The following is a 13,731-nucleotide window of genomic DNA, read 5'->3' on the forward strand; positions in this document are numbered from 1 at the left end:
CTGGTATTGTGCTGCTCACCCTGGTCTATGTCGTCATAGTATATGTCCGAAGCCTTGTACTGCTGAGAGTGGATGATAGAAGAATATTCCGATGTTTGGTATGGGTCCTGGATGCTGTATGCTGTCTACTTCGCTCACTGGTCGAAAAGAGGAAGTTGGAAGGAAAAATTGCAATGTGTATCACCGTATGGATGCTGTGTTTGCTTCAGATGTTTGTTCGCCGTTTAATAGAGACTGTTCGAGAATGGAAGTCAATGGTTTGCGTATTGGTTCGTCAATTTATCATGGTTTGGTCCCTGCGAGAACGTCGACGGATGGTATATGAGATAAGTCGGTTTGCAATGTTTGTTCTTTCTGCTGCATTTGGGCCCGTTGTATGGGAATGGGGGCCATGGTGGCAATTTCGGCGCGGTACCTTTTTTGGCGGGAGGGTGGCGGCCCGGGTTGACAGGTTAGGATTTAGACGGTTTTGTCAGGAGGAAAATTTGTCATTGGTTGTTCAAGTGGCACAGACTGTAATATTCCCCATTTTCGAAAACATTAAGAACGTAAAATACAAATACAAAATACATATCAAAATTTATCTACGAATAAAAAATACAAATCAAAATTTATCGAAAAACAAATTTGAATAGATACGTCATACATAGTCATGTACACAAAGTTGTTCTCGGGTACCCAGATTCCTATAAATTCAGCCACCTCCGGTATACACATTTCTTTCACAACCGAAACAATTGTATTTTGCCATGTTCAAATGAAAAAATCATTGATGTTTATATTAGACTATTTACGAAACACAAACTTGAAAACCATAATTGCGTATAACCACCGAACACCACTAGTACTTCTATTTAGGGTCCCATACGAAAGTTACCCCAAAACTAGTAAACCAAATGTAAACTTAAAATAGGTTGTTCCTAGAAATACAGACTGTGCCACTTCTAATTAGGGTTCCCATTCTAAAATTAACAACTTTCGCAAAAACTAGTTAACTAAATGTAAACTTAAAATAGATTGTTCCTAGAAATACAGACTGTGCCACTTCTAATTAGGGTTCCCATTCTAAAATTAACAACTTTCGCAAAAACTAGTTAACTAAATGTAAACTTGAAATAGATTGTTCCTAGAAATACAGACTGTGCCACTTCTAATTAGGGTTCCCATTCTAAAATTAACAACTTTCGCAAAAACTAGTTAACTAAATGTAAACTTAAAATAGATTGTTTCTAGAAATACTGACTGTGCCACTTCTAATTAGGGTTAAAGTTTTCGCAAAATCTAGTTAGTTAGTTTTTTTTCAAGAAATACAAAGTTGAATCGAAATATTTCTTTCATTAAAATGCTAATCATACAAAATTAAAACCCGTGTATTTTGCTCTGCAGCGCATATTTTTTTCATTCATGTTACAAATTTAAGAGTTATTTCCGTAAAGACATTCTTCTTTGAAGATGATGAAAAAGATAAGTTTGTTTACAATATTACAAATATAGCTAATAACCACATAATAACCAACAATGTGTACCAAATTTATTTTTCGTTTTGTGATGGTCAGAAAATTCATAAATTACAATACAAAATAATGTCACCGCTTCAGTTATACCCATGATATAGTAATCAAATATATGTGTCTCAAAACCAAATTAAGGCCTATGATCTCATCTTTTTGGTCAAAATTAAGTCTATCATTAGATTAAGATGTATTCTTGATGTGTTTATCTCATCAGTGATATGCAAATTAGTGCCTAATAATGTGTCTTTTTGGTCAAAAATCTATCATTAGATTAAGATGTACTCTTGATGTGTTTATCTCATCAGTGATAGTCAAATTAGGGCTAAAAAGACTAAAAATAAAAGAAAGGCTATAACAAGATGATCCAATCAGTAATGTGCAAATTAGTGCCTAATGTGTCTTTTTTGTCAAAAATCTATCATTAGATTAAGATGTATTCTTGATGCGTTTATCTCATCAGTGATATGCAAATTAGGGCTAAAAAGACTAAAACTAAAAGTCTATATTTACAAAATGTCTATAAGATAATCCAATCAGTAATATGCAAATTAGTGCCTAATAATGTGTCGTTTTGGTCAAAAATCTATCATTAGATTAAGATGTACTCTTGATGTGTTTATCTCATCAGTGATATTCCAATTAGGGCTTAAAAGACTAAAAATAAAAGAGTCTATAACAAGTTGATCCAATCAGTAATATGCAAATTAGTGCCTAAAATGTGTCTTTTTGGTCAAAAATCTATCATTAGATTAATATGCATTCTTGATGTGTTTATCTCATCAGTGATATGCAAATTAAGGCTAAAAAGACTAACACTGAGTCTATATTTACAAAAAGTCAATAACAAGATGATCTAATCAGTAATATGCAAAATAGTACCTAATAATGTGTCTTTTTGGTCAAAAGTCTATCATTAGATTAAGATGTATTTTTGATGTGGTTATCTCATCAGTGATATGCAAATTAGGGCTAAAAAGACTAAAAATAAGTCTATATTCATAAAAAGTCTATAACAAGATGATCCAATCAGTAATATGCAAAGTAGTGCCTAAAATTGTGTCGTTTTGGTCAAAAGTCTATCATTAGATTAAGATGTATTGTTGATGTTTATCTCATCAGTGATATGCAAATTAGGGCTAAAAAGACTAAAAATAAAAGAAAGTCTATAACAAGATGATCCAATCAGTAATATGCAAATTAGTGCCTAATAATGTGTCTTTTTGATCAAAAATCTATCATTAGATTAAGATGTATTCTGGATGTGTTTATCTCATCAGTGATATGCAAATTAGGGCTTAGAAGACTAAAAATAAAAGAAAGTCTATAACAAGATGATCCAATCAGTAATATGCAAATTAGTGCCTAATATGTCTTTTTGGTCAAAATTCTATCATTAGATTAAGATGTATTCTTGATGTGTTTATCTCATCACTGATATGCAAATTAGGGCTAAAAAGACTAAAAATAAAAGTCTATATTCATAAAAAGTCTATAACAAGATGATCCAATCAGTAATATGCAAATTAGTGCCTAAAATTGTGTAGTTTTGGTCAAAAGTCTATCATTAGATTAAGATGTACTCTTGATGTGTTTATCTCATCAGTGATATGCAAATTAGGGCTTAGAAGACTAAAAATAAAAGAAAGTCTATAACAAGATGATCCAATCAGTAATATGCAAATTAGTGCCTAATATGTCTTTTTGGTCAAAATTCTATCATTAGATTAAGATGTATTCTTGATGTGTTTATCTCATCACTGATATGCAAATTAGGGCTAAAAAGACTAAAAATAAAAGTCTATATTCATAAAAAGTCTATAACAAGATGATCCAATCAGTAATATGCAAATTAGTGCCTAAAATTGTGTCGTTTTGGTCAAAAGTCTATCATTAGATTAAGATGTACTCTTGATGTGTTTATCTCATCAGTGATATTCAAATTAGGGCTTAAAAGACTAAAAATAAAAGAAAGTCTATAACAAGTTGATCCAATCAGTAATATGCAAATTAGTGCCTAAAATGTGTCTTTTTGGTCAAAAATCTATCATTAGATTAATATGCATTCTTGATGTGTTTATCTCATCAGTGATATGCAAATTAAGGCTAAAAAGACTAACACTGAGTCTATATTTACAAAAAGTCAATAACAAGATGATCTAATCAGTAATATGCAAAATAGTACCTAATAATGTGTCTTTTTGGTCAAAAGTCTATCATTAGATTAAGATGTATTTTTGATGTGGTTATCTCATCAGTGATATGCAAATTAGGGCTAAAAAGACTAAAAATAAGTCTATATTCATAAAAAGTCTATAACAAGATGATCCAATCAGTAATATGCAAATTAGTGCCTAAAATTGTGTCGTTTTGGTCAAAAGTCTATCATTAGATTAAGATGTATTGTTGATGTTTATCTCATCAGTGATATGCAAATTAGGGCTAAAAAGACTAAAAATAAAAGAAAGTCTATAACAAGATGATCCAATCAGTAATATGCAAATTAGTGCCTAAAAATGTGTCTTTTTGGTCAAAAGTCTATCATTAGATTAAGATGTATTCTTGATGTGTTTATCTCATCACTGATATGCAAATTAGAGCTAAAAAGACTAAAACTAAAAGTCTATATTTACAAAATGTCTATAAGATAATCCAATCCGTAATATGCAAATTAGTGCCTAATAATGTGTCGTTTTGGTCAAAAACCTATCATTAGATTAATATGTACTCTTGATGTGTTTATCTCATCAGTGATATTCAAATTAGGGCTTAAAAGACTAAAACTAAGTCTATATTTACAAAAAGTCTATAACAAGATGATCCAATCAGTAATATGCAAATTAGTGCCTAATAATGTGTCTTTTTGGTCAAAAGTCTATCATTAGATTAAGATGTATTCTTGATGTGGTTATCTCATCAGTGATATGCAAATTAGGGCTAAAAAGACTAAAAATAAAAGTCTATATTTACAAAAAGTCTATAACAAGATGATCCAATCAGTAATATGCAAATTAGTGCCTAAAATTGTGTCGTTTTGGTCAAAAGTCTATCATTAGATTAAGATGTATTGTTGATGTTTATCTCATCAGTGATATGCAAATTAGGGCTTAAAAGACTAAAAATAAAAGAAAGTCTATAACAAGATGATCCAATCAGTAATATGCAAATTAGTGCCTAATAATGTGTCTTTTTGGTCAAAAGTCTATCATTAGATTAAGATGTACTCTTGATGTGTTTATCTCATCAGTGATATGCAAATTAGGGCTAAAAAGACTCAAACTAAAAGAAAGTCTATAACAAGATGATCCAATCAGTAATATGCAAATTAGTGCCTAATAATATGTCTTTTTGGTCAAAATTCTATCATTAGATTAAGATGTATTCTTGATGTGTTTATCTCATCAGTGATATGCAAATTAGGGCTAAAAAGACTAAAACTAAAACATGTCATTTGGAAAATATGCCATATTTGTTATCAAAAATCAATATTTTCTGCATAATTAATCTTAAAACAAGCTTTAGTTTGAAACCTGACCTTGAGCAATTACAAATTACTCCCAAGGACTATACGGGGAAGGTCTGCTGTAAAGTCTGTATGCATATGTCATAAGGTACATGTACATGTATGATATAGGGTATATACTTTTCTAGGCGAGAAGATTTTGGATAACCCTGCCCATCTAGACTGGTTGATTTTATTTTAATTGTAGTTCAAAATATTGATATATTTTTCAAAATAATTCTTACAATTGCTAAAAGTAAGATTTCATTTCTCAAAAAATTAATTATTTTTGATCAGTTTTTAGGTATTACATCATATGAATTACCGTCTGCATGTATTATAGACCTGTATAGTATGTATTTTGAGTGATACAGTTGGTATAAGAAAGAGTCAGACCATTTTTAGGGTGTGTAGTATGACAACAGTTTGGTTTTTGGGGGTTTCAACATAGCCTCCCTATGTCATTTCACAAAGAGTTGCCCACCTCATCCTGGGATATATGGTCATGTCAACAAAATTAATGAAAGTAGTTTATTTTGCCAATACTAGTTCAAAGAAGCACACTTTAGATAAATTTTCTTTGCCGGCCCTACTATTAAATTCTATCTTAATAACAATAATGATAATAATAATAATAATAACTTTAGGGTAATAATAATAACATATAATAAATAATCACTAATAAGTAATAAGTACTAATATAATAAATACTAATGTATGATAAATACTAATATATAATAAATACTAATATATAGTAAATAAGCACATAATTAGGCACCAATGACTGTTAATTTCTAATTCTCCTTTCATAATTAATTGCACTTAAAGTTGAAATAGTATTGGCATTATGGATTACTCTCATTAAACATGTTCATATGACAGGACAACTCTGTGTGAAATGACACTAGGAGGCTTTGCTGAGATCATCAAGTCCTTACTGTTGTCATACTACATGCCCAAAAATAGAGACACTTTCTAATACCAACTTTATAGCAAAAAATAGATACTCTACAGATCTATGATAGATACAGGCGGCAGTTTGTACGATGAAATAGCTAAAAACTGACCAAATTAATTGTCTTTTGGAAAACGAAATCTCACTTTTAAGAATTGTAATAATGTTTTGAAATTTATAGATTTATTCTAAGCTGCAACTGAAGCAAAGTCTATCAGTCCAGCTGAGCAGGGTTTTCCAAAGTTTTCCAGCCCAGAAAAGTATACAAAAAAACACTGCTTTCCAGCAGACCTTTCCCACCTATGGGAGTTGTGCACCCCCCCCCCCCCCAATATTATTTCTGCAAAAAAAAATTTAATTCTCTGAGATAGGACAAAAATACACATTTTGATAACACATACAAATTCTACCCACTTTATGCAACTTTAGTCAGTTATTATTTCATAATCAATTTAATAGTATAAAAATGTTTTTGCTTGACTTATTCTCATTGGCTTTTCTAACCATTGGGGTTGATTTTTCAGGGAGAAACAGTAGAACAATAAAAAATCAATTAATTATACTGTATTTGCAAATTTATACACACAGTTCTTTCTTTATAGTGGTTTCCCAAACCTGGGCAAGTTTACCTTCGTCAAGATTTGATTTCTTCCTTTCACCCCATTTCATAAAAAAATATTGTCTACAAATTATAACCTTGAAAATTTAATATCAACCATATGGGAGCACTTTGGTAAATGTAATTTATATTGAATGTATTTCTTCATTATTTATCAATAAAACACAATATATTAACCAAACTGTATTAATACAATTTCCATGCAAGTTTATTTTCAGGAAGCCAGGCTCGACAAAGATGGACAAATGATGGAAAATGTGAGTCAAAAAACTTTCTTTTTAATATTTAATATGTTTATACATTGAAAGTTAGATTTAGAAACTTTATTTCTATTTGATTATCATGTCTGCAATATAAAATAAATTTAGAAAATACTATAATTGCATTGTGAGTGAATACTTCAATTCTTATACTATTTCTTAAATTTCTTTCTTTTAGCCTGTGGTGATAAGAAGACCCAAGACTGATCGATGTATTTGATTATTACGATATTAATGTGTATTTTGCATTTATGTATATCTATTAAAATGTAATTTATGTATTGAAATGTATTTATAAGTTATTTTATTAGTAGAACTTTTGGAGGAGTTTAGAAGAACAGAAAAACAGTTTCAGCCATCAGCACCAAGTAAGTTTTTTGAGTTTTTTTTAGTATGTATGGCTGCATGAGTGATTGCTCTTTTAACTATCCCAACTCACCCCTTCCAACATACATACATCAAATACACTATCATTTTTGCGTCTCCGGCACCAATTGTCATATCTGCGCCATCATCTACCTCGCGTTTCGGTCCGCTGTCTTCGCTGCACATGATCATATATTACATATTGACATACACAAACAGTACTCCTCGATTTTTGTTATCCCTTTCCGTACGTCTAGTTTCTTGTGGATTTTGGTTTTCTCTGACTAGGTGGGTCTCTATGGTTGATTACTTTGTTGTTTGGTTGGTTGGCGTTGGTTGGTTGGTTGGTTGGTTGGTTGGTTTGTTGGGTTGTTGGTTGGTTGGCAATGGTTCGTTGGTTAGTCCTTTGTAGGTTTTACATATTTTTCACTTGCTGTCTATGGCCTTAATCTCTCATACCAACACACATAAACCTCACAAACCTCCGCCGTGTCGCCGCCATCTCTATTACTGCCGTGTCGCCGTCTTTATTTTGCCATCACCGCTGCGCGTCATATTCAACAGTTACATTACAACAATACAATAAAGTCCCCCATTCATTTTAACTTTCTGTATGTATGTTTGTATGGTTTAGAGTTATAATGGCACATTCCATTATAACTCTTGATATTCTCAGTCAAGCATGTGCATGTATGTTAACCCTCTCCCCCCCCCCCAAAAAAAAAAGTATGTGTCCTTGTATGGTGATTCAAATTGGCAACAAAGAATTGCTTGGCAGCGATGACACCCCTAGCATTGACTAGATAATATGGATTTTAGAGTAATCAATTTTCAATGCGGCCTAAATTCAACTGCATACAGAGCTCAGTAGAGCTATCAAACGTTTAATCCTCTTTTTATCAGGGGGGTGGGTTGATGAATTTCACTACAAACATTCAAATTAAACTCTCAAATCCAGGGGACCATATAGCCAGAATTACCATATGAGTATGACTACATTCTCAGTCTAAATAATTGTTGGCTTAATGCTAAAAATGCTACTAATGACTGGGTGAATTTAAGGTACTGTCGTCTTTAGTGTATCCATGGCTGTGTATTTCAAGACAATATCTATTACATGGTACATCTACAGAATATCAAGTATACATCATTTACACCTAAAAGCTATGAATGGTAAGCGTCATCTAGAAGTTCTTTACTTATCTTTGCTGTTCATCTACAATTGATCTGTGATGTCATGAACACAGATGAAAAGTGATGTAGCCTCAAATATTCATCTGAAAGTTGTTCATAAACTGACAAATTTTCATCAAGTCTTCATCAAAGACAGTCTTCAATATTTCAACTTACTAGCCAAGTCAAATTCAGAATTTTTTATGACAAATATGGCCAATATTTTGTCATCATTGCAAAGGTCACAAAACAAAGCAATGTCAAGGTCTCAAAGCTCATTATAAATAAAATGGGTATTAAGTCATTTAATTTAGGTTTCTATGTAGCTACCAGACTGAGCTAGTGCACAATATGTGAAATTTGTGCCAGGCTTGGTTTAAATTGGTCTATGCATCTCTGCTGTATACTATGCACTATGATTAATGTTTGGCTATTTGACCTTGAAGATACAGGTCGAGGTCAAAGGTCGAGGTCTCAGAAAGACTATTATCAATAATATGGATATGGATAATATAACACTCAAACTGGGTCACTATTACACTTCAATACTATAAATAATAAATAAAAGTAATAAATAAAAATAAAGGAAAAACTGTGTCCTCTTGTATATAAAAGGGTATGTATGGCAACTCAAAGGAAGCGACAAAGAATTGCTTGGCAGCAATGATACCCCTAGCATTGACTAGATAATATGGACGTTAGATTCTATATTTCATGCGCCACATTTCAACAGGGTTCAGTGAAGTTCTACCAATCATGTACATCATATCATTGGGATTAGGAATGGACAATAAAAATATCAAGGATCTAACGTTCAGGGGACTTTTTTGCCCGACTTGCCATATCATAACGGTACTCGGTATATATCAGTTAATCTAGATGAATGAAATAAATGAAATAAAATATACCGTAAGTTCTATAAATAGTCTATACATATAATGACCAACTGAAAGTACTATCGTCTGGCTTTTGTGGCTGTCATTCAAGGCAATTTCTATTACATCTACAAGATATCAAGTGTACATCACCTACATTTGACGGCTAAGAGTATTAAGTGTCTTCTATAGGGTACTTACTTTTTATTATTCGTCTACATTTGATCATGATGTGTGATGATGATGATGAACGTAAGTGTAGTCTGTAAGGTACGCCGTGATGGGGCGCCCTCACACATCAGCCAAACCCTCCCACGCCGGTGAGGGCGGAACGTCAAGACGTATCTTACAGTCCAACGTAAGTGACACACATACAATTAATTATGTATGCGTAAGAGCAAATGACACATCTAATGTCAAATGACTAGCGTATGCAAATAAATAACGCACATAAGGCAAGTAATGCACGTATGGCCACAGGGGCGTGTAATATTTCTTAGATTGTTGTTTTCCTTGTCTACAGACTAGATATAACAACCTTTTGACTATATATTCCTACCTGTAAGGAAAAAACATTTCTACTAGTATAGAGATTGACACATTTGTAGCAGCAGGATTCGTACGATATTTTCCTAAGAAAACGGCAATCCAGGGCGGCAATCTAAGCAATAATACGTGCCCTGTGCTCGTGACTATAAATGACGCACACACAAGGCGAATGGTGCACACATGACAATAAATCTAAATGACGCACACATAAGGCAAGTGATGCACTTGTAAAAATAAATCAAATAGAGAAGACAAATGACGTGCCCGTATGAAGGAAATGACACACACAATGCCAATATGATGTACGTATGAAACTAAACGACACGCATATAAAGGTAAATGATGTACATAGATAGAAAGGTAAATGACGTACATATATGAAAATAAATTACAGGCATTAAAGTAAAGGGTCACACACTTCAGGCAAATGGTGCACTATGAAAGCGACGCACACATAAGGCAAGTGATGCACTTGTAAAAATAAATCAAATAGAGAAGACAAATGACGTGCCCGTATGAAGGAAATGACACACACAATGTCAATATGATGTACGTATGAAACTAAACGACACGCATAAGGCAAATGATGCACATAGATAGAAAGGTAAATGACGTACATATATGAAAATAAATTACCGGCATTAAAGTAAAGGGTCACACACTTCAGGCAAATGGTGCACTATGAACTAAGTGACGCAAACATAGGAGTATAGGAGTAAATGACACACACACACACACACACACACACACACACACACACACACACACACACACACACACACACACACAAAAAAAAAAAACTCACTTGCAACATACATTGACTTATCTTTTCGAAGCTGTGAAATATTATCTTACATGTAAAGGCTGCTGTGAATAACCTAAAATTGCTTTGGAGCCAAAACATCTCCAGATCTGCTAGGGGAGACCTGCTATGACTACCGTACCCAAAAGGTCACTCATGCATGCAGTCAACCAATAATCAGATGCACCAATTGTTTACTGTCATAATAGTATTAAACTCTTCTGAAACGTTAATTGCTAATTTTATATATACTGCCTTTTAGAGCTGTGAAATTATTGCCAGGATAGTCTAAACCCTGTGTAGTCGATAATTTAGTGTGATGCTATCTTATAAAGTATTTAGTCAAGCAGTCCACTCCTAGTCACGATCAAATACCTGTCATGTAAATATAATATATCCGGGGGGTTCACTATGTTTTAGAATTAAGTGATGAGGGGTCAGCCTGTTTTCGGTTTGACAGATGGGGGAGGGGGCCGGGGTCACTGACTTTCCGTCGGTCCCAGTGGAAAAATTCCACTGACACCCCTCCCCACTCCCCAGGCTGCAGAACCTGACCGGTCCCTAATTTGTCCAAATTCTTTCTGTGGATTTAATTATGAAACCTCTGCTTGTTCCAGTTGAGTATCAAAACAGGAAGAAAAATGTGGTCAAAATTCGAGGCTTTTTGTGTGGTCAATCATCAAATTATAGACAAAGAGTAAAAGGGGTCCATATTCTTTCATTTTGCTCCAAATTGCAAGCTGTAACTGCCATTCTGAATGCAATAGCCTACAATAAATGTACATGCACTTTAGAATGACACAGACTATAGCAACAAATGTATATGCATACTTAGAAAGAAACCTTGGTTTTCGTCTGGGTTAGGACGACAGTAGACTGTCGACAGTCGCTCGCGCCTTTTTTCCTCCGTTTTATCTAAACTCCGATCCGGCGCAACACTAGTCTAATCGCAAACTGATATCGAGGGCCGAAGGCCCGAGCCTTCGGCCCTCGACCATTCGGGCCTTCGGCCCTCAATATCAGTTTGCGATTATACTAGTGTTGCACCGGATCGGAGTTTAGATAAAACGTAGGAAAAAAAGGCGCGAGCGACTGTCGACAGTCTAGGACGACAGGTGAATTTATTAATAAAACTATGTAAATCCATTCATTTATATTTATTTGGACATATTGAGTCAGAACTAGCAAATGGCATACCACACACAAGAGGTAAACACAAACACAAAATTTGACCAACTAAGGGTAATTGACATTTTGCTGGGAGTCCGATGCGCCCTCTCCGACGACTTCCTGAGTAATGGCTGCGCCCTTATGAGAGGCGAACGTAAATATATTTGATTATTTAAGATGCCAGACTAAACGTTATGAATGTCGGCATTTTGTCAATCGTTACAAAATTTGAAGAAGAAAAATAATTTGATGGATGACAAATGTTTTCATCGTGGGTTACATTGTATTTACTTCTATTTCCGTGTACACCTCCATGCCTTTGACTGCTTTGTTGTCACTTTTTGAATAAACCGTACTCCAGAGAGAAACCGGGTCTTGTAGTCTATAACAGTACAATCTGCATAAAGTGTTCGTCTACTTAACTTGTAATTGTCTTCACTTACCTCATTTTACACATCATCAAATTCTTACAGAAAGTGACCGACGAGTATCTTATCTTGGGGTCAAAGTATTTAAAAAAAATAAATAATTAAAGTAAAATAGAATAAAATTCTTACCAGCCAACCCTATTTTCTGAATTCATGTTATCGGAAACGTTTTTTATATTACCTATAATCTTTTAACATGCTTTCATTTCTTTATTTTCATAATTCATAGTAGGATTTCATTTAACCAGTACAGATCAAGAGATGTAAAATTATGATTGCATAAAAATAACCTTCTGGCGTTATTTCCTAGCAACAAAGTTTTCAAATTGGTTGATCTCAGAGCTGAACGAATGAATTATCAAGATGAACTAACAAATAAAAAAGGCATTCGAGACTTCCCATGTTACCTCGGGTAATTGCACGCGTTCAGTAAAGTGCGCCACCAACGTTTAGAGTGAAATGAGTACACAGAACATAGTTGCTAACGGCAACAAAAATACTTATATACTCCAAGTTGTTCACACACACACACACACACACACACACACACACACACACACTTACACACACACATATGTATACATACATACATACATACATTTTAGCACTGTTTCCTGTTCAGTGTGTAATTACCATCAAGGATATATATATATATATATATATATATATATATATATACAGACGTTTTTGTATTTACATTTTTCACCAAAAGGTCACTTTTTAAACACATAAATTACAGGTCCTATGCTAGTATATTACCATATATATATATATATATATATATATATATATATATATATATATATATATATATATATATATATATATATATATATATATATATATATATATATATATATATATATATATATATGGTAATATACTAGCATAGGACCTGTAATTTATGTGTTTAAAAAGTGACCTTTTGGTGAAAAATGTAAATACAAAAACGTCTGGCCAGATTAATTTAGATAGGTGTTTTATTTCTTTCCTTGACACTATTCTTGAGTTTCACTCTCAGACTCACTAGAGTCTGAAGATGTGAGGCAAGACTTGTCTTTCTTTCTATCTAAAACCAGTGAAATTAAACTATTTCCCTCCTCAGCATCATCAAATGCATCTATCTGTATTAAATATTGTAAAGCATTTAGATGTCTGCGTGGTGTTAAGTGTTTTTTCATCAGTGACTTTGCACTAACTTTGGTAGTTGCCTTCTGGCCGTATTTTCCTACAACTTTATCCACAAGTTGCTCACTAAAAACAGTTAACAACAGTCTTTTTGCTTGACTAATTGTTCTTTTCTCTTTCCTTCTTCTTACTTTTCTTTTATTTTCCTTCTTTCTCCTTGTCTTCCTGTGTCGTTCGCTAACAACAACTTCATTCTGTGGGAATCTTCTTGCAATGATGTCACTTGTATGAGAAACATAATTTCTTTGCACTTTCATGAAGTCACAAATGTCTTACATTTACATGTGTATTGGTAATGCATTTGGTGTAGGAAAGTGAAAGCTATATTTGTCA

Source organism: Glandiceps talaboti, chromosome 21 (genome assembly GCF_964340395.1).
Source record: "Glandiceps talaboti chromosome 21, keGlaTala1.1, whole genome shotgun sequence".
NCBI lineage: Eukaryota > Metazoa > Hemichordata > Enteropneusta > Spengelidae > Glandiceps > Glandiceps talaboti.